General features: G+C 42.0%; 1 protein-coding gene across 3 annotated transcripts in view; it reads left to right on the top strand.

Moving 5' to 3' along the window:
• Positions 1 to 22,521, top strand: part of MIDEAS (mitotic deacetylase associated SANT domain protein) — a 77,433-nt gene that overhangs the window by 4,671 nt on the left and 50,241 nt on the right. The window contains exon 1 of one of the 3 annotated variants that reach the window (XM_075282820.1): positions 19,657 to 19,957. The exons of the other annotated variants lie outside the window; for them this stretch is intronic. The gene's annotated coding sequence lies outside the window, so the exon portion shown is untranslated. Of the gene's footprint in view, positions 1 to 19,656; positions 19,958 to 22,521 lie in introns of those variants that run through there. 3 annotated transcript variants of the gene reach the window in all.

The raw sequence follows: 22,521 nt of genomic DNA, 5'->3' as shown, positions 1-22,521 counted from the left end.
GTAACTTCTTACATCTAATAAATCTTTCCCGATGGTACAATGCACCCGTTTGATCAGCAAGGCCATTAAAATATATTGGACAAACTGATATGCCAAGCTGACCTTTGCTGTGGAACTGGAGGAGCGGATGTGAAGAAAATGCCATATAGCTTAGTATACAGGCTAGGTAACAAAAGTGAATGGACATAATTTATTTATTTTAATTAATTAATTAAATAAATAAATTAAATAAATATAGCTTGTGCAAATACAGTTTACGCCTGGTTTATACTAGTGTTGGCTGTTGGACAGGCTGATTGCTTAAATAGTGGTTACATACGATTCTGATGGACCCCATTGACTGTAATTGGGTCTGTTTTTTTAACCCCTGTGCAAAGTGAATGTAGCTTTATTTATGCTCTCCTGACTTTAGCTTTCTAGTATGCTTTGTGTAGTAATTCACACAGGTGCACTGTTTCTTACATAGAGCTCAACTCTGTGACTAGCCGTGTACCAGTATCTTCATATTTTGGAACCAAACAATGTAAGCTCCTATTAAATTCCTGGAAGTAGCGATTACTAGAGATGAGCGAACACTATTCGAAACAGCTGTTTCGAATAGCACGCTCCCATAGAAATGAATGGACGTAGCCGGCACATGGGGGGTTAAGCGACCGGCCGCCAGCAAAGTGTACGTGCTGGCCGCTTCCATTCATTTCTATGGGAGTGTGCTATTCACTCATCTCTAGTGATTACTAAAAACCACATGTAATTCATAAGTAAAGTATATTATGCTGTATGCATGACATTTTTTTAATTAAAAAACAAACAAACATTAAAAACTCTTGAAATGCATGGTTTGGTTTGTTTAATCAGGAGGCCAAATATAGTCAAAAGTTTCCCTTCAGATACGCTGGTGATGTGTGTTGATGACACTTGACTAGTGCTACCCTAACTAAACTTTTTGAGCCAAACCCAGGAGTGGCCATGAAAAGAAATGGGAAATTTAAAGCATGGACATATGTTTCTCCCTTCTGCTCAACCCACTCTTGGCTTTGCCCCCCCCCCCCAAAAAAAAAAACAAAACAAAAACAAAACAACAATCTGCATGAAAAAAGAGCAGTTTTCACCATTGAAAAGTACTGGGCCCTCTGAGCCCCCTTTTTTGCAATCTGATGTTTCCGCTGTACACCTCGGCCCACTTGACTCTCAGGTGGTCTGTTCTCAGTGATGTAAAACTATGCCAAGTCGTGGGGTACCCCTTCCCTGCCCTCTTTGAGCAGCTGCAGGCCTCTTTGCTTGACACTTTCTTGTCTGGAGTGGAATATAACTAAATCCTCGAGTTAATTTGGAAGTTTTCCTTGTGACCTCATTACTCTCCTCTAGCCTCATAGAGCTGGAAGGTGTCTTCACACACACAGGGGGAGACTCCTGTGCGAACTGTCTCCCTGCTATAGGGAGCCTTTACACGGAGTTTACACTCGCTCATTCTGAACGTAAAAATAGTTCAGAGTGGGCGGCGTAAAAAACAGATCCCATTGACTTGAATGGGTGCCGGCATACGCGCGCTCCCCACTGAAATCAATGGGAGGCTTTTTTACCTATTGCTTTCAATGTGATGCGTGCGTAATACAGCTGCATTACTACAATCACACAGGGTAATTCACACTATCCATGGATTTGCATTAGCAGAAAATAGTCAAGTCATTTTGATATCCTAATGTGTTACATGGGTGTGCTTGGCCTATTTTTCATTAGGGTGTGCCTTTAGAAGAAATATGCAATGTAGGAATTTTTTAAAACATTTGCCTCAACATAACCACACCTACAAAACCAGTGCATCCATATGTAAATTCACTAAGTGTAAGGCTACATGCACGCTGTCATCCAAGTACCATCAGATGCCCATTGACTTCAATGGGGGAGGGGTGGGTTGAGGTTCTGTTACTATTTCATTTCCATAGAGCAGGATAGGACCTGCTCTATAATAACAGAACAGTGTATTGGACCCCATCTCTCTCCCTCCCAGGAGCAACTAGGGGCTGCACACTTGTGCATGAGGTGTTCTGTCCAGTGGCCATATAATCTTATACCGTAATGTACATGTAATACTGCCAACCATAGTGGCTATGATATTTAATATCTTAGTGCCTATGCAATACCAGGTACAACCTATTCTAAAGACCGCGGCAGAAGCATGCTGTTTTTTTGTTTTTTTTTCTGCAGTGTTTTGCACGGAAAGTCCGCAGAGTTTCCATAGGTAAAATTGACATGCTGCAATTTGCAAAAGCGCTTGCGTTTTTGAGAGCGCAGCATTTCTGCTGCAGTTCTTTTTTTTTTTTTTTTTCTGCAATGTGTGAATGAGATTAGCCTGAATCATATCCTCTTTGCAAGTACTGTAATATGCAGATTTTTGTTGTTGTTGCTGCAGGACCCCAGTCTAATGCTTGGTTCACATCTGCGTTTGGTAATCCCTTCAGGGAGTCCGCATGGGGACCCCCCGAACAGAATACCAAACGCATTAATAAGTGGTATGCAGTGAAAGCAAACAGACCCCATAGACTATAATGGGGTCCGTGTGCTTTATGCGTGCTGCCTGCATGAATCATGCAGACAGGAAAGTAGATCACAAAGTACTTTTCTGTCCAAATATTCAGTGCGGAAAGCACACGGACCCCATTATATAGTCTATGGGGTCCATGTGTTCTCATAAGCTCTCCGCTTGTCAATGTGTTCAGTATTCTTATCGGGGGGGCCCCATGCGGACTCCCCAACGGATTACTGCCTAAATTACTTAAAATTCTGCCTAAGAATCAGCACAAGATTCCACCCTGATTCTGCCACCCACTGTTGGGAAAAAGAATAAGCATCCTGCTTGATCTTACTGCCTAACTAGTTGAGAGTGAAAAGCCGATTCGTAAATCTAGAGGGCCTTATGTCCACTTCCAAACACCTCTTCATTTTTCATTGTCTGAACATACCTTAAACAGTTGGGAGCGCAGCGCCATATACACTGGGCGTTGCAGTAACTAGGAATAGACATTACACGGTGTGTGGTGCTGGTACTCTGTACTAAGCTGTTCCCACTCCCAGTGCCTAGAGGTCACTGAAATCAGCTGATCCTTGTGGGTGCTGGCAGTTTATACAGCAGATTTATCATACAACCTGGGCCGCTATTCTACTTCTGAGTTGCTTTTATTATTTGGGTGTGTGACTGAATCCAGGCTAATATCTTGAATCCAGATATCTGGTTATTAGATTTGCAGTGTGCACTGTAATATCTAATGTACTGCACCAGAACTGCTAGTAAGTAAAGCATTGTTCTCATCTGTCACACACTAGTTCGTGACACACTACACTTTGACTTGGGTGGAGTTGCTCAGAACAAAATGATTATATTTTATTGCCATAAGGATATGGGTTATGCTTCAGAAAGCGATTGTGTCAGACATCCTTTGATAAAAGTAGAGCGTGGTGTAGAAATGGCAGTATGTAATTAGACCTGGCTTATATACAGTGCCGGGGTTCTTGTGTAAGGTTGCGTTTGCAGGACACACTTGATGATTTGCATTGCAAATAGATCGGCGCAGAGCCCAGCCCATGGGACGCTTGCCAAGTTCCTCTGTCCTTTGACCTAAAGTCTCTAGACGTGTTCCCTTTAGTCTATAGTTATGTTTGTGTGTCATTGCCAAGGATGAAGCAATTGAGTGTTCATGGTGCAAATAGTCCAGCTCCGACAATAGTTTCAGGAATCCGAAGATGTCTTTCTTGAAAATCATTACTAATAATGAATAATAATAATAGTTACATTTATCATGCAGCTTATAGATGTAGTAGATTTACTGTATGGGGTCATTAATATTTATTGATAATACAGTATATGCTATTTCTAAGGTCCTTTAAAGACGAACTTTCACCACCTCTACCAAATCCAACTTATTTCATCCTTCAATAGGCGCTGCTTCACTGGTTTCAGAACAGTTGGATTTTTTTCCTCTAGTCCTGATCATTCCTGAGCAATCAGTTCTGTTAGGGGCTGCAGAAAAAAAGACAGGGACCTTCCATCTGACAGAGAGCATAATAGTGCTGAAACTTACAGCAATGATTGCTCAGGAGCGATGAGGGCTAGAGAAAAAAAATCCAACTGTGCCAGATTGTTTAGAGCTGTGCATATAGAAGGATGCAGAGATCAATCCCCTTTAGGCTAAGGTCCCACGGGCCGTAATTGCAGCGCTAAAGCGCTATGGAAAGAACTGCGGCATGAACGCACTGCGGTTCTTTCCGCAGCGCTTTCAACAGAAAGTTCACAGAGTTTTCCTCCATGGACTTTGTTACAATTATATCTATGGGAAAGCCGCCTCTGCGAATTTCAAAACTGCAACGGTTTTGAAAATTGCAGCGTGTCCACACTGCGTTTTTGTTCCACAAAGTGGGCATGAGATTCACATGAATCCCATCCCCTTTGCTTTTACTGTAAAACACTGTGATTTTTCCTGCAGCGTTGCCACTGCGGGCAAATCGCGACGTTTACGTCCCGTGGGGCCCCGTCCTTAAGGCTAAGGCTCAATATATCGAAACTCAGCTATAAAATGGTGGAGAAAAAGACTGCTACTACAGTCTGCGGATTAGTGAAAATGGCATGGATGACAACCAGTTTGGTATCCGAGTTTCATCCGCGATCTTCACTAATCCATCCATTCTATTGAATGGACAGCATGTGCGGACAGGTATAGGACCTGCTCCAGCATTTGCAGCTCTTAAATGTGGCTCAGACCCATAGCTGCAAAAACTACAGCTGTGTGTATGGGCCCATTGAAATGTATGGACCCACCACCCCTGATCTCTGCTGGCATTGCTCCTCAGGACTGGGTACAATGTTGCATGTCTGGTGGAATTGTCTGTTTTTGTTTTTGCTATATTTTAGGGACTTAAAAGTTCCACCTTGTGTTATTCTACATATTATTCTAAACTTATGCTTGGTTCACATCAGCGTTTGGATTTCGAACGGGGGAGTCCGCATGGGGACCCCCCCGAACAGAATACAATCGCAAGTGCAAGCGCGGGTGCTCATAGACTATAATGGGGTCCGTGCGCTTACCACGTGCTGCCCGCACGAATCATGCAGACAAGAAAGTAGATTGTGAACTGCTTTCCTGTCCGCCTGTTCTGTGCACAGATCTGGCGGCAAGCACACGGACCCCATTATAGTCTATGGAGTCTGCGTGCTTTTACTGCACCAGCACTTGCACTTGCGTTTGGTATTCCGTTCGGGGGGGTCCTCATGTGGTGATGTGAATGAGGGCTTAGAGCAGTATTCTGGGTTTTTCTTGAAATATATGGGAACTTGCAATTTTGGACATTTCAGAGACTGTACCTTCAAGTTTTTGTTACGGATTTGCTGTGGGCACATATCAAATTCGCCCGTGAATTAGTGTCCTAGAATTGAATTCCGTTTTTGACCAAAATAATCGATATGCTTTAGTATTTCAGTGACCTATAATAAATATATTTTTGTATTTTATTTTTCTGAAGCCTTTCACATGGGATGCAGATTTCACACTTTCACACAGTCCAGACTTTCATAACTTTTTTGCATCAGTATTTGTAGGCAAAAACCAGAAGTGAAACCTATTGAGAAAATCTGTAATGGAGAGATTTGTAAGTCTTTAATGTTCTGGAACTACTTCTGGTTTTGGATTACAGATACTTATGGACAATAGTGATCAAAAGCTGAACATTTGAAAGTGATTTTTGCATGCAACATCGGCCACAGGTGGCTAACCTGCTGTGATGTTTGGTACCAACATGGCGGATGAACACTTAAAATGCAATGGTTGAATGCAGCGTAAAACCGGATGCACAATACAGAAGGAATAATTTTGGGGCGGCATCTTTTACATACAACCAATGCTGAACTTCCATGCCAAAAATTCAACATCAGAGTAAGGCTACAGTCACACCTGAATCGTAGCCTGACAGACCCAATGGGTAACTTCCATTTTAGCAGTGCACCTACCCATTGTTCTGATCCTCCTTTGTACCAGAACAACTGTGTGAACCTAGCATAGTCTGGTGTTCATGTTTCCCCTAAAACAACAGATTTTCAATCTTTTCAGATTCCGGGAACCACTTGAAATAAAGACAAAAAAATGCAGTTTTGTTGTGGTTTTTAGCACAATTTTTAAAATACACATGGGGAATTAAATTTTCAATTGTAAAATTATAAAACCTCCTCAAATCTGCATGCATTTTTCCAGTGCAGTTTTAACTGTACAACTGCAATGTGTGACTGCAACCTCAAAGCTGCACCACTCTATCTCTACCACTGCCACTGAGTGTTCTTTTTTTTTTTTTTTTTTGCCCTGTACGTAACCACTAACTTGATCCACTTGGATTTATGGAAGAATCCCAGAAATTTCCGCAGCAAATGAACATGGCCTTACTGTCCAACCTGCATACGCCATGCCAAAAGTAGGAAACCCGCATGACAACTCATAGAGCTAGTAATTCCTACTCCCATTATTAGGGTGAGTTCACACAGGGATTTTTGGACCGGATTTTGATGTGGAGGCTGCCTCAGAATCCGGTCCAAAAAATGGCTAGCCATGACTGGATGCTGGTGCAGTGCATACAGTGCACGGGCATCCAGTCATGGCATTCCGTTCCAGATTAGGCCCAAATGAATGGGCTTAGTCGGGAGGGAGGTGTTGTGCTGCAGACGCTGTGGTGGATTCCACCATGGAATCCGCGGCAAGAAAGGGCAGATCGCTTCTTTTTTTCTGCGAGTGGCAAAAAAACGCTAGTGGAAAAAAGAAGTAAATGGGTCCCATTGAAGTCGATGGGAGACGTTTTTTTGGAGCCAGATTAGGAGGCGGATTCCGCATCAAAATCCAGTCCAGTGTGAACTTACCATTGGGGTTTTATTCATTTTAACAAAGGGCACACGCAGGGAGCAGAGGATTTATGTATAAGCAAATTAGTATTTTAATAATTCACCCTTAGGAACATTTTTGTGACAAAATAGAGATCTATATTATTGATTATTATTCCAATTACTATTGATCCAGGATGCAGTGCTATGTTTTTAATGCAGTTTTTAAAGCTGTGGACTTGAAGGAGAGCAACAAAAAAAAGTACAATTTTCCAGGAACCTTAGTGACTCTATGAGCTGGGCAATAACTATAGGGACTGCGGTGGTCACAGCTGTGACTGGGGTCATTATCCAGAGGAGCCTGCGCTATGTAACCCCCAGGCCTTATTCAGGTATCTGCATTTCTTTTCACACGTATCCATTCTTTTAAATGTCTTCAATCATACGTTGATTTTTGACAGACCCAGACACTTATAGACTTATAAAGTATAGGAGATGACCCGAAACTTAAACTTTTTACCCCTGAACTGAAATCGGGTATAGAAGATTTATGATGCTGTCTCTTTCATTAATCACATAATTCCAAAAACATTTAACATATAGTCGTGGAGAGAAACTGCGGCACAAAAGGGTGTAGTGCCATGAAAGTGGATGAGATTGATGGGAATCTTGTGAACAGAGACTTGCTGTGAACAAGTCTTCATGGTGGCCTGGGTCCAAACAGAGTAGGAAAGGGAAATGTAGTAAACGCTGCCAAAATGTACACATGGGAGCGGCTGATGAGTATGAGAAGTTGCACAGGGCCCTAAACTGAGCTTTTGCAACAGCGTCTATGAGCCTTTAGTTACATCCATGGCCCCAAAATCACGGCTGCAAAATAACGCCGCGTATACGATCCAGGCTCACATTGAAATCAATGGGAGCTTTTACGGCGTGCAAAGTCTCACACGCCGTATACGTGCTACATCACACAGCACGTTACTCCATGTGAATGGACCCTTAGGCTTCACCCCTTCCGCCTCTCCCAATTAAACTGGATCCATCAGCTTAATCTACTACATTCTGGAAAGGCAGTATATTACAGTTACATGCTGTACCACTAGTAGCAGATTTATTTATTTATTATCCCTAACTGCCCTTTAAGCTGAAGCTCCACGTAACATAAATGCCTTTTTGCAAATTCCATCCACACATTGCAGAAAAATACCCACATCGGAAATGCTGCGATTACCAAAAAATGTTGTGTTTTGGAAATCGCAGCATGTCAATTATACCTATGGAAACACTGGTGGTTTCCCTATAGGTATAATTGAATCAGAAAGCCCATAGAGAAAAAACTGCATACTTTCTGTGAAAAGCGCTGTGGCCCACAGCCTTAAAGGGGATGTTGACTTTCAGACCAATATTGAGAGACACATGATATTGTTTGTGTAATAAAAAAAGTTGTACAGTTTTCCATTATACTTCCTGTATCAATTTTTCACGGTTTTCTTGGAATGGCTGAACAGATTTGAATAAAGAAAACGGCAAAAGGTTCAGGATGACTGTTGCTATCAGATTATATATGTCATTGGCCTTTGGAAACTTGGTGACAGGTCCTCTTCAATCTATATTCTATTCCTTTTATGTCTTATTTAATACACACATGCTAAACGTAGAAATACTAAACATAGTCTATGAAGAAATGTTGCTGTCATATTAGTTGCCAGCAATATCATACCACCCTACCCATAGTATAACCCATAATACCTTTGATCAGTATATCTTGCTGGGAGAGTTGCCTCAAAAGCTTATTGGGCAACACCCAGAGGCTACAACCCTCATATAATGCACCTTTCACTTGTAAGTTGTGGGTGAGAGGAAAGGATCTAAAAATGCTGCTGACGACAGCCATTGCTTGTTTATTTTCCAGCAGAAATGGGTGTTTACTGCCCATAAATTCTGAGTATAAAAAGAGCTGCTTGACTTAAACAGACATGTCATTGTGTTGCTCTAGCTGGCAGGATTACAATACAGGGTGCGCAGCTGTGTCATGGAGAATATCATTTGTTCATTATGTAACAACTGGTGACTAGGAAAGTATCCAATATCTATCTTGTCTCCAGGATTCTGCAAATCCCCACGTGTGTTTGCTTTGTGTACTGCATACACATCCATGTATATTCTATAGCTACCAGTTAGTGTCTCCCAGCCTTGGTATCTATGGCATGTCTGTCAATTCCTTAATGTTCTGTATACTACAGCTTTGTTCTTCAGTACTGATTTTATGGAACAAGGAAATAAACTAGATGTTAGTGATTATAAGGCCTCCTACACACTGCTGTGTGTAGGATCTGTAAGATCTCAGGGAATATAAATGTTATACTGCACCCATATCAGTCAATGGGACCCTACTGTGCCCGATACTTAGAGAGAATTTACTAACTCATCTATGCCAGTTTTTTATACCATTCCATTTACTTCAATGGGTGATGAGTAATATCACATTTTCCTTTGCATTATATCTCTGATTACTTTTTTTAATTTTTTTTTTATGTAGATTGTGAGCCCCATATAGGGATCACAATGTACTTTTTTTTTTTTTTCCTATCAGTATGTCTTTGTAGAGTGGGAGGAAATCCACGCAAACACAGGGAGAACATACAAAGTCCTTGCAGATGTTGTTCCTGGTGGGATTCGAACCCAGGACTCCAGTGCTGCAAGGCTGCAGTGCTAACCACTAAGCCACCGTGTTGTCCCTTATATCTCCAATTACTTGTCTCTTTCTGTATTTTAAAGAGGACCTTTCATATCCTCAGGCACATGCGGTTTTATATACTGCTAGAAAGCCGACAGTGCACTGAATTCAGCGCGCTGTCGGCTTTCCCGATATGTTCCCCTGGTAAAGAGCTGTCAATGCGTTTACCCTTCACTGTCAGAAGGGCGTTTCTGACAGTGGTGCTGTGTGTAGTTCTATACTGTGAGGGGGCGTTCGTTCCTGCCCAGCCATGACGCTGAGTGGTGAGGACCCCCTTCAGTACTAGTCTGTGGACAAGTACTGTAAGGAGGGGCGTTCCCAGTTAGGCTGTCAGAATCACCCTTCTAACTGTGCAGAGCTATCGGTAAGTGTACCAATAGCTCTTCCACCAGGGGGACATAACAGTAAAGCCGACTGCCACTGTCAGCTTTCTAGTTGTAAATAAAACCGAATGTGCCCAAGGACATGAAAGGTCCTCCTACATAATGCACTGCATTGAAAAAGCACTGTGGGAAAAACTGTTGCGGAAACGCATTGTGGTTTTTCCTGCAGCACTTTTTACAGAAAGCCCGCAGAGTTTTCCTCTGTAGACATTCTCTTTCAATTATATCTATAGGGAAACCAATTTGTGTATTTTTCTGCAATGCGTGGATGGGATTCGCAGGGCGCTATGTGGGGACCAGCCTTAATGTTTATGGTATGAATGCAACAGCTAGACCACCGACACATCCAAACTTAGATCACCATGAGTGTTACGGCTGCAATATGCTTGTTACAAGCAGCATGCTACAATTATATTATCTAGCAAAAAAGTCAATGGTACCGCACACTCTAAAATTATATGTGGTGCTAGCGAAAAAAGGTCCTTCGACCCAAATATACTAGTGAAAATAGATTTTGCTGCACACACTGTTTTGTGATCAAAGGAATATAGAGATTTATTTTACAATATAGTTAACGCCTTTTGACACAATGCAAAATATTGGCATAGAAAGACAGGCTAGATTAATTGGATATGACGTTTCGGTCCTTAGACCTTCATCAGACGCGATCTAGTGTGGTAGCAGGATCAGTGCCTTGACACTTATACTGATCCTGCTACCACACTAGATCGCGTCTGATGAAGGTCTAAGGACCGAAACGTCATATCCAATTGATCTAGCCTGTCTTTCTATGCCAATATTTTGCATTGTGTCAAAAGGCGTTAACTATATTGTAAAATAAATCTCTATATTCCTTTGATCACAAAACAGTGTGTGCAGCAAAATCTATTTTCACAATTATATTATCTAGACTATACAATTATTAATATTGTATAACTAATTTATAAATATTGTTGCATATTTTCATAGGAATTCAGTTACTGTTTTTTGTTTTTTTTATTTGTTTAATGAATTAAAGGAGCTTTACTGCTCTTTTCTAACCAGGACTGTCAGCCATTATGATGCAATAGGGCTGTGGGAAAAAAAAAACTTTTTATAATTTTTTTTTTAGTTTAGCAAGGATATGTTGTTAAAAAGAAGTGGTTATAGATATCTTGTTGGGACACGAAGCCAACCACAAACTGGGTCATCTCTGGACACGCTGTCATTGTGTATGCACTTTGTATACCTCTGACAATCCTATTAATATTATAAATGTGAAAGTTTGTGAGTTTGGATGTTTGTGGGTTTGTGTGTTTGGATGTTTGTTAGTCAATCACGCAAAACCTGCTCGACCGATTTGGCTGAAAGTTTCCACAAGCATAGTTAATACACCCGATTGCGCAATAGGCTACTTTTCGTCACAATAGCGCACATACGTTTGTGCCAGGACCCCCACAAAACCCAAACTCACACCACCATCTCTGCAATCTCACACACTTTGGACCATAGCAAGCCACAAAATTCATATTGCCCTCTACAGCCTCGCCCCTAACCCCACACAATCACATATACATATACTTTACCACTTTGCCCCTCACCTTAACGATACTCCAGGAGGCTCTCTTTAACGCTCCGGAGCAGCCATGTTTGCCGACCCCCACCGCTCTGACAATCCGCGACACCACCCACCCATGTCAATACCCCTAGGCGGTCTAATAAATGCAAAAAGTAAAAAAAATATAAAAAGAAATAAAAAGGATTAAAAATTCAAATCACCCCCCTTTCCCTAGAACACATATAAAAGTAGTTAAAAACTGTGAAACACATACATGTTAGGTATCCCCGTGTCAGAAATCGCCCGCTCGACAAAGCTATACAAATATTTTTCCTGTTTGGTAAACGCCGTAGCGGGAAAAATGGTCAAAAGTGCCAAACCGCCATTTTTTCACTGTTTTGATTCTGATAAAAATTTGAATAAAAAGTGATCAAAGCAATAACATTTCCCGAAAATGGTAGAACTAAAAAGTACACCCAACCCCGCAAAAAAAGACACCCTATACATCCCCGTACACGGACGTATAAAAAAGTTACGGCTGTCGGAATATGACGACTTTTCAAAAAAAAATTTAACACAGTTTTGGATTTTTTTAAGGGGTCAAAATGTAAATAAAACCATATAAATTTGGTATCCCTGGAATCGTACCGAAACACAGAATACAGGGGACATGTCATTTTGGTTGCACAGTGAATGCTGTAAAACCAAAGCCCGTAAGAAAGTCGCAGAAATGCATTTTTTTCGTCAAAACCACCCCATTCAGAATTTTTTCCCTGCTTCCCAGTACATTATATAGAATAATTAATGGTGACATCATGAAGAAAAATTTGTCCCAGGAAAAATTAAGACCTCATATGGCTCTGGGAGCGGAGAAATAAAAAAGTTATGGGGTTTAGAAGGAGGGGAGTCAAAAACGGAAATCAAAAAATGCCATCGGCGGGAAAGGGTTAACTTCAAATACTTCTGTCCCAAAGTCACTATGTAAAGTTTCTCACAACACCGTATAGCAGCTCTAATACAAATTAACTTCAACACAAAAGTCTCACGTATTCTCTGAATTACAGCAAAAACAAGATACAAACTTACATTTCATATCCCATACCATATACACAGTACGAAAACCTTACCCGCGCCTGTATATACCCACTGCTACAATCACCGCAGACGAAGTCGCGGGTACCAGCTAGTAGGTATATAAAGCACAAAACTAGGACTACATAGTGACCTATAGATGTACAACATAAGATTTTTCGGTACTATTCCGTTATCGGGCCAGCAGCAGCGCAGTTCAGCAGCAGCTTTCGGGACAGCAGTTCAGCAGCGGGAATTACAATGACATCCGAGGACTGCTGGCCCGATGCTTGTGCCCAGTAACCAGTACATCGATGACCCCCCTCCCCCATCCTTCTCCTCCTGCCAGTGCTGCCCCCCAGCTCTCCTTACATCTTCCCCGTACCCTCTCCCCGCCACACGACTAGGCCTCACCTCAGCGCTAGTACCGAGACCGAAAGGAAAGACACCGGGGCTCAATCCAGGCCCTGACAAGAAACACGCCGACTATAGGAACGGTGAGCTACAGCGAGCCGGAGGGACAAACTTTCTGCAGCGTCCGGCGGCTATCTAGTAGCATTCATTGCTCAAGATTTACGGTGAGGCCTATTACAGGGAGAGGGTACGGGGCAGATGTAAGAAGAGCTGGGGGGCAGCACTGGAAGGAAGAGGAGGATGAGGGCATCGATCGATGTACTGCCTACTACACACAAGCACAGCCTCTATCATCGGGCCAGCATCGGCTTAGTCATGTGGCGGGGAGAGGGTACGGGGTAGATGTAAGGAGAGCTGGGGGGCAGCACTGGAAGGAGGAGGAGATGGAGGGGGGGTCATTGATGTACTGGCTACTGGGCACAAGCATCGGGCCAGCAGTCCTCGGATGTCATTGTAATTCCCGCTGCTGAACTGAACTGCTGTCCCGAAAGCTGGTGCTGAAATGCGCTGCTGCTGGCCCGATAACGGAATAGTACCGATTTTTCTCTACTACATAGCATGTAATGATAGCGGACGCATTCAGACCTGCAAGGTGCCACAACCCGATAGCAGAAAGCCAACCCTACTGGATTTCTTTGCGACTACATTCGCTATCATTAGCTGTGACTGGCAGTACAACAGCGAGCTTAATGTTATAGACAATAGTTGCCATGTAGTCTTGGCTGTATTCTTAAGGTTGTTTATTTCTTTTACTGTGGAGTCGTGCTGTGGTAAAAGGCTGTAATAGCTTCAGAAAGTAGAACCTCTGCATTTAAGATACATTATTTTGGTATTTTGTGAATACAGAAGAAAAGACGTAAATTCTGACTTCCTGCTCATCCAGTATCTGCTCACTTCAAGAAACTCTGAACTTTGGAGTATGACAGCAGATGTGTCTCTGACCGCTTCTAGTCTGTGTCCTGTTAGGCATACAAAGTAGACTGCAGATAATAATGATAATAATTCCATACTGTTGTGTGTTTGTCTTGTTTACATACCAGAACAAGTACAATAACTAACTAGATGACTGACCTGGTACAAGAGAGAACCCTGACCACAAGAGCTTACAATCTGCAATTGCCGTCACTTTATGTTCCTAGACTGCAGTGCAAACTCTGTAATGGGCCTCCCACCTAAGATGTGTAACTGATAATATTGATGTCCCTTTCAGGCACCAGGGTCTGGGTATACGTTACCTCAGGACCTCACAAGACTACACTGCACATTGTATAATGCCAATAAAGTTTTAATGGTTGTGTTGATCTCTTGAAATTGAAATCTCTTGAAAATGCTTCAGTGCTGGGTGCAATCTGAGCAAACTGGACATTGAAAAGTGCTTAGAAAAGGTCTGAAGTATTTTTATTTTTTTAACATACTCTAGACAACAGTATTAACAGGTATGTTGTGAATAGGCTAAAACCTTTATATCCCTCCTATTAAGGGCACTGCTGTAAATGAGATTAGCCTTCATTTCTCACTATATGACTACTATAGAACTAAAATTAGCTGGGCTATTTCTTTGCATTTGAGATGTAACGTTCAGACCATGCATCAATTCCCATTTGCTGTTTTTCTGTCCTACATGAAGGTGTATAACTCTGACAAATTCAACAAAATTGCAGTATGGTCTGTTGGTTGTTGTCTTAGGCCTGGTTCACATCTGCGTTCGGGAAGTCCGTTTGTAGACCCCCCCGAATGATAACCTATACACATTACCTAAGGAATCCCGCAGACAGCATAGACTATAATGGGATCCGCGTGGTTTCTGCACAAAAAATGTGGAGAGAAAAGTGCTGCTTGCACCCGAACTCTGATGTGAACTGGGCCTTATGGAGGTTTTCTTCTATGCAAGTATCTCTTCCAGAAGTTGGAAAAATGTTACCAAGTAAATATTTATTATAATATAAACTTTTAGATATTCTATAAATAATGGATTGCTATATATTTACTACAATAGGAAATGGGTCACTAGCATGTTAATGAATAAGAGGAGTTTCACTGCTTCTGAGTCAGAGTTGGGAGTCTGTGTTGGTGGTTTGGCCTACGAACACCACAGCCCTGCCTCTTGGGGACAGTCTATCCTCAACCGTACAGCTTGTGGAGTGCCCACAGCCCTACAGAATGGAGCCACAGGTACTAGTTGTGCCTCTGAACAGTGTGTATTCATTTTTAGCATATTCAAGAGGCTAAAAGAACAGCAGGAAGCCATATATGTGCTTAGGCTTCTAATAAAAATGACCATATTTGTTATATGGGTATAGAAACTTGCAGATGTTTAAGTAGCACAATCCTAATTTGCATAAAATAGCAATTTTATACTTTCATGATAAAGTTTCCATTTAAGAAGAAATGAGATGGTAGAGACGACTGCTGCTCAGTGAAACTGCTTGTGGCTTGCTGAAATGACTTCTTTCAAAGGGAATTGGTCGCAGCAGTAATATTACCCCCAAGGTCTTGTAATATTCAGAATACAATTTGCATTTTTTTCTTTTTTTTTTTGTCATTTCCGATCAGTGGTCACCAATGTATGTGAGTTCTTATTTTGTATGCAGGCCTGCTATAATTTCAGATATAGAACAGACCTTTATAATGCAGTTTGTGTGCGGAGGAAGTCGATAGCTGCATGGAGATAAACTTTTATTCTTATGTCATCAGTAATTGATGATTCCTACAAAATGGAGTTAGGACAAACTATTTTCAATGCCTTGTTTTTCATTCCATCTTATGTGTGTTGACTAGAAACAAAAAGGTGAATGGACCTCTCTAAGTTCTTATTTAACAATCCTCAAACAAAATGGCCTTATCATGCTGTGATTTTCAAAACCATGATGGTGTTCACCTTGTGTGGATGGGATTCAACACTTTGCAGTGACTAAAAAATGCTGTGTCAAACTGCAGCATTTACAACACGTGGGGCCCCGACCTAAGGCTCCACATCGTGGAAATACAGCTTTTTTTTTTTCTTTTTTTTTGCAGATTTTGCTGTGGATTGAGCAGAAGGTAAAAGTATAAGAACTTCCTATAAATTTCCCATTCCTATTGTAGCTATTCTTGGTTTTGGCTCAAAATAACACAGCAAAATTTGCAACCAAAAGAGCTGCGTTTCTGCATTGTGGGGCCTCAGCCTAAGAATCCTTCTGATGGACACATCTTGCCCTATTTGTTTGTGATTCGATTTTCTAGAGGTTGTCTAGCTTTATGTTCAGACCATGCATGGTTACTGCAAGATATAGACTGCCTCCAACACGGGGGCATAGCTATAAATTGTACAGTGACAGAAGTCGCTACTGGGCACTGGACTCTAAGGGGCCCCAAAGGTCCCTCTGTCACCTAAAATATACCACTAATCTAAATGGCACAAAATAAATATTGGCCCCATGACAGATTTTGCATTGGTGTCCAGGAGCTTCATGTCTCGCTGCTGTTCCAAGATTTAGTAAATTTACACTTTTACAAATGAAATATTGTAGAATTGAGATTTATGTTGTGTGGTTTCCTTTTTTCAATAGGAAACTATTTCATTTAAAATGAACACAACGGCTGCCTTTTGCTGTGTTGCTGAGCTGAATGCACGGGAAATTCCAGTTTCTGGTTTCCTTCCAGCTCCATAAACTGCTTGCAGATTACTATAGAACAGAGTGCAGACTCTGGACTGCTGTACTGTAAATGTAGTAAGTAATGATTACTTGCAATTTTATGATGTATGTTCTAGCTAATAGAGTAAATGTCTTTTATTACCATTAATGCACAGATCAGAAATGGAAATAATGTGGCATGCTTCCTTAAAGAGGTAGTCCAGGCAAATATTTTAGATTTTAAACAGGCTGGGGAGATGAAAGGGAAAAAAAATAAAATTATACTCTCCTTTCCTTGGTGCTCTGGTGCATCCCAGCTCGGTCTGGTCCTCCCAGTCCATTGTTGTCTTCTCTCATAAGTCCCACTGCATGTGATCACTGAGGTCCATCAGCAGCTTCAGCAGAACGTATCCAGAATATCACAACCGGGGAGACACTGGAGCAGCAAGACCGGACTGTGCTGGGAGGACATTGGAGCACCCAGGACAAGTGAGAATTAGATATATTTGGACAACCTCATCAGGTGGTTTTGCAACAGTCAAAAACACTGTGCTTCTGCAACGTATAGCCTTAGCGGAAAAGGATTTTGTAGGATGCTCAAGAGTCTAGTAATTGGCTGCATCGGCCACCTCATTGGTGGAACATCAAAAAGGGAAGGAGACTACCAGAGGCCTCCCAGGCCTCCCAGGCCTACAAAGGAGAGAAGAAGGGGCAAGTGTAAGCAGTGGCTTATCTATAAAGGTTGCACTTGTGACTGTGTCACCAAGCCAGAGGAGTCCATAGGCTACCTTTGCCATAGTGTCTGCAGAATATTTATCTCTTCCGTTTCCTACTCTAAGAACCAGCAGCACCAGCACTATGTTGGAAACTCTATGGTTATAGAATTAATACAGACATTGTTACTGCAGCGAGGAGAGCCTAGAGAGTAAAGTATCTCCTAACTGGGGGGATACTATTAACTATGTGAGAGTCACAAGGGCACTAAGGAGCACTATTGCTTTTATAGGTAACTTAAGAGTCCATTCACACGGTGGAAAACGGTGAGGATTTTGGTGTGGAATTTTCCATGCTGAAAATAAAACCTCCCATTGATTTCAATGGGTTCTGCTAGCTTTTTTTTTTTTTCACTCTTCTGATAGTGGAGTGATATTGCTGCTGAAATTAATAGCACCAATATCTCCAGCACAGGGGCACATAACGTGAAAGCAGGCAGCGCAGTGAATTCGGCGTACTGCATCTTTTTAGTGGTATGTAATACCACCCATCTCTGAGGACATGAAAGGTCTAGGTATGGGACCTGCTCCATAATTTTCAGTTCTTCAATTTGGTCCTAACACACAGCCGCAAAAACAACGGCTGTGTGTACTGGGCCCATTGAAATATAATAGTCCATACTTTTATCCACAATTGAGGATAGAAAGTACAGTCATGTGCATTACAGCTTAGATACTACATGTGCCTCATAGTAATAGCAATTAACCCTATCATATCCCCAGGGGTGAACCTACCTTTTTTGCCGCCCAAGGCGGACGACAGAAAGCTGCCCCCCCCCCCCCGGGAGGAGGGGCGGAGCGAAGGGGGAGTGACGGAGCGACGTTAGCAGGCAGAGAGCAGGCAGGGAGAGGACCTGTTCTCTGCCTGAGCGTGAGGGGAGGCCGCTGGAGCAGCACTGCGTCCACAGGGCCTCCCCAATCCACCGCTCGGTGACCTGATGCTAAGCCAGTCCAGGACAGCTTGTCCTGGACTGGCTTAGGTAAGCAAAAATGCCACCCTCCCCGGGGCCCTGGCATAGCACCACCTGAAGCAGTTGCCTCATGGGAGGTGCGGCGCTGCATATCCCTCATATTAACCCCCTGTGTGCCTCACATAAGAGTTACTGATATGTGATAGACACGGAGGTAATAATGAAGTATCTTCATGATTAGCACCCCCATATATCTCACATATTAGTAACCCTTATGGTGAAGTACACAGGGGTTAATATGAGGGACATGATAGAGTTAATTGCTATTAATGTGAGGCCCATGGAGTTACTAAAACTAAATGAATAACCCCAAATGCCTGACATTACTAGGCATAGTAAATCCCCCCTCCTCCATTTCTAGTTGCACCACTGAGTCCACCTATAATTTAGTGGCGAACATGGAATTTACTATTTCCTGTACCACAGAAAACTGTTTTTCTTCTTTGTGTCCTGCTCACCACTTATCACAAAAGTTGGCAGAGTGGGGTGAAAAGCAGTGCAGGCAAGGGTGAAGATTCTTTGGCCCGACAATCTTCCAATAACTCAGACCCTGACTGGAATAAATGTAATTTCTGTTGTACAGGTGTACACTAGAATTATTAGGAGGTTGGTGCCACGTAACCAATTCCCCTGCTGGCACGTGATGCTACTGAATCATTAAGACTGACATATTAAATGCCAGTCATATTAAATTCCTCTGAGTGTTTGAATCCATAAGGACTCTGTGAATAGTATACCGCTCCCTGCACAAGGCTCTGCTGTGAAGGCTTAAACCAGATTAACTGTATTTATTTAATATTTTATTTTAAAAACTAACAATGCAGAAACTGCATGGTAATGATATAAAAGGCATATTCCACTTGCAATTTTATATATGTATATATTTAATTTTTTTTGCGGTTTTGTGGTTCTCAGCAGCTAAAAATATGACCCATGTGTGACTACTCCAGAACTCCTTGTCTGTAGCAAGTACGGTATATACGGCACCACAGACAGGTAGAATAAAATCAAGTCCAGAATGTGGATTTGTGAGTTCTCTGTGAATGTAGGAATATGAAGAATGAAGATATTGTAATATTAATGGCAAATAATAAAAAGAAGCATGAAAAACTATTGCACGAGAAACTGGGAAAGTAGAAGCCAATTTCTCAGAACAGGAGTTAAGACTGGGAAATGATGTGTGCAGGGAGCAGCGCAGAGTAAATCTACTTACAGTGAGTGTGAGGGAGGGTTCCCTGTGTGTTGTGTAATTGCACAGCCCAGTGGCTCCCTCCCTCCCTCTCACTGCTGGGGATTGTGTGTGTGAGTGTGTGTGTGTGTGTGTGTGTGTGTTGTTGTTGCAAGCAGTGAGCTCAGCTGATGAGTCAGAGCCATGCAGTCATTCCACTCTGCACCCAGCTACTGGCTCTGCATAGCAAGACTTGGGAAAACACATCCTCCTTGTAGCTGGAGCTGCTTCCACAGATCTGGGGAGGACTCTTCATTCTTGTACTGAGCTCAGGCGGATCACTACTATACTTCAGCCCTGGTTCTGCAGGACTGGCTCTTCCCCACCTAGGGTACTTGGATATGTTCACCCTGGCTGTGCCTCTGTTTGCAGGAACTTGGTAAGTTATGGGTAGACATGCATGAAGTGTAGAGGGGTGGACTTGACTTCTTTTCTAGCTGTGCTCACTGTTTTGTCTTCCACTTCCCTAATCTTTACTCTCCCATAGAGATACGAATGTAGCAGAGCTGAGTTTGTTGAATCGAGAAATGTTGAGTTTGAGCTTTTGCTGAACTCTGTCCTATTGCAATGTGGTGGTATATATAGGGCTGCAGATATAGTAACTCGGCTTTATGCAGGACTGTTCAGCCCTATCAATGATAAGTTTATTATAGACTTTGGGCAGCAGATGTAACTATATATAATATATATATATAATTTATCAATAGAACTGCAACTTTGTATTGGGTTCTATTGATACATTGTTACTATATGCAAAATATTATTCCTATTTGTTGCTTATTAATAGCCTAGCAGTAACCTGCAAAACTTGCAATGTAGAAATAAAAGCGTCTTCTCCATGGTGTAGTGAATTGGGGGAATGGTAGTGACCTGTAATAGAATAGTGGTGCTTTTCTAAGTAGCATGCAGTACATTCAGCCTTGATATCAGTGTGCCTCTGACTTTGTGCCTCTCAGTCCCTCCCACTGTCCTTCTCAACATGAGGGGCCTTGTAGTCTTTGCAATGAATTACAGTCCATGTGTTTGGGTTGGGAGGGGGCGGTTGTCCACAGATTACTGTGTGTGTTAAATAAAAGCAGCACGCATGACAGCTATTGCCCTGTGCACATTACAACGCAGCTTTTTGTAGTGAGGAAAATGATTACTGCGTTGTTTTGCATGCTGCGCTAACAGGAAAATAAAAACACTAGTATACAAATGGATATGCATGTCAAGATGTGGACCCTACCCAGAGAGGGGTTTCGGGGCTGCACATAGATGTGTGCGGTATAATGTAATAGTGGCTGCTCACTACCTTACCCCAGCGGACCCACTTTCTGAGATTAGTGATCATACCCCCTCCACTTCCTTGTGTATCATTTACTGTAGGCTTTTACTGTAATTTCCAGCTTTAATTCAGTTTTCCCTTCTTCGCATGCATGCTGATGCACATGTCCTCCATTCTGAACCAGTCCATGTATTGCCCAGCAAGTCCAGAGAACGCAGTCATTTCTATAGAGAGTTGCTGTGTAGATGCATTCTTGTACTTGCATTTGTTCTGCTCTGACTTTGCAATTTCCTGTAATATCAGTTTCCTGTTATGAAAGCAACGTGCCATGTATTTGTAAATCCGTACAGTTGCACAGCAAGGCTTTTCTTGCTTGATATTGATCTTATTCTTCATTGCCCTGATATGCCATATGCAAAAAAAAAAATATATATATATATATATATATATATATATATATATATATTGAGGGAAACCTCTTTGCACGTAGAACAAACCCTGACGCTTGTAAAGCTGTGATCTGCAGATACATTTCACCTACATACAGTGGGTTTTTTGTTGACTCCAGTCCTTTATTTGGCTTTTCGTTCTCATACACATTGAAGCCAAGCAGATGGAATGTGTTTATGTGGACTTCCTAGGAAATCAAGCAGACTTCAGTCTCAAGGCATTGAACTTGGTGAGAGAATATTTGGGGGGAACTTGTTGAAAGCCCTCCCCATTCCTTTTCCATGTGTGCTTATTGGGATTCTTGGCTGGTAGCGTGCAGCTGCCCATTCCAGGAAAATATGCTCTAGTCAGTTTTCCTGGCTGAATCTAATCCGGTAAAACATGTCTGGGGAGAAAAGCAGAGCTAGGAGCGGCCCTGACAGTTGCTGATATTAGGTCACAAGGCGACCGGAACAGAAACTACTCCTGATGTTTGTATGTGTGGGAGGCGCTGCTGCATGCTTGTAATTGTCAGCTCTTTGCAGCAGCATGTTATAGTTATGTCTGCGCTGAACTGGAAAAAATGTGAAGTTTCTTTTAAAAAGTTAAATGTATAGGAATAGCAAAACAAAAACTTGTTTTTTTTTTTGTTTTTTTTAGTAACAGCACCACACCTGTCCACAGGTTGTGTCTGGTATTGCAGCTCAGCTTCTTTGACCTGAATGGAACTAAGCTGCTATACCACAATGCAGCAGTGTTTTTGGAATCCTTTTCCAGCCTTTTGTATTTAGCATACCTTGACCATGAGGTTTTTAATATTATTATATACTTTTATAACGGGTCAGTACCTTTATTATTCAGAACTCTTTTGCCCCAACCCCTTCTCGCATTACTAGAAGAGTTTCAATGCCATGGGCTCATCTATATCTGGCTTTCTTTGCCATTGACCCAGAACTGGCACGCCACTGTAGGCGCTGCATCACTCATGTTATTTCAGGTATAAGGGCCTTCTACATGAAAGGGGTTTTCCATCAACATAACCACATTTAAACGTTTAGATCACTTAAAATTTTTAAAACCTTTTAAAAATTTTGGCAAATATAGAAGTTTTGCAGAATTTTAAAGGCATGTGTTTTTTTTGTTTAATCCTAACCATCTGAGTGGTTATAGCATTTTGTCTTGATGGGTTTTTGATGGATATGATGGGCAATGCAGGAACTTTCTATGGTCTGGCAATTCCAAATAAC

This window comes from Leptodactylus fuscus, chromosome 7 (genome assembly GCF_031893055.1).
Source record: "Leptodactylus fuscus isolate aLepFus1 chromosome 7, aLepFus1.hap2, whole genome shotgun sequence".
Lineage (NCBI taxonomy): Eukaryota > Metazoa > Chordata > Amphibia > Anura > Leptodactylidae > Leptodactylus > Leptodactylus fuscus.
This window is presented reverse-complemented; position numbering and strand designations above follow the sequence as displayed.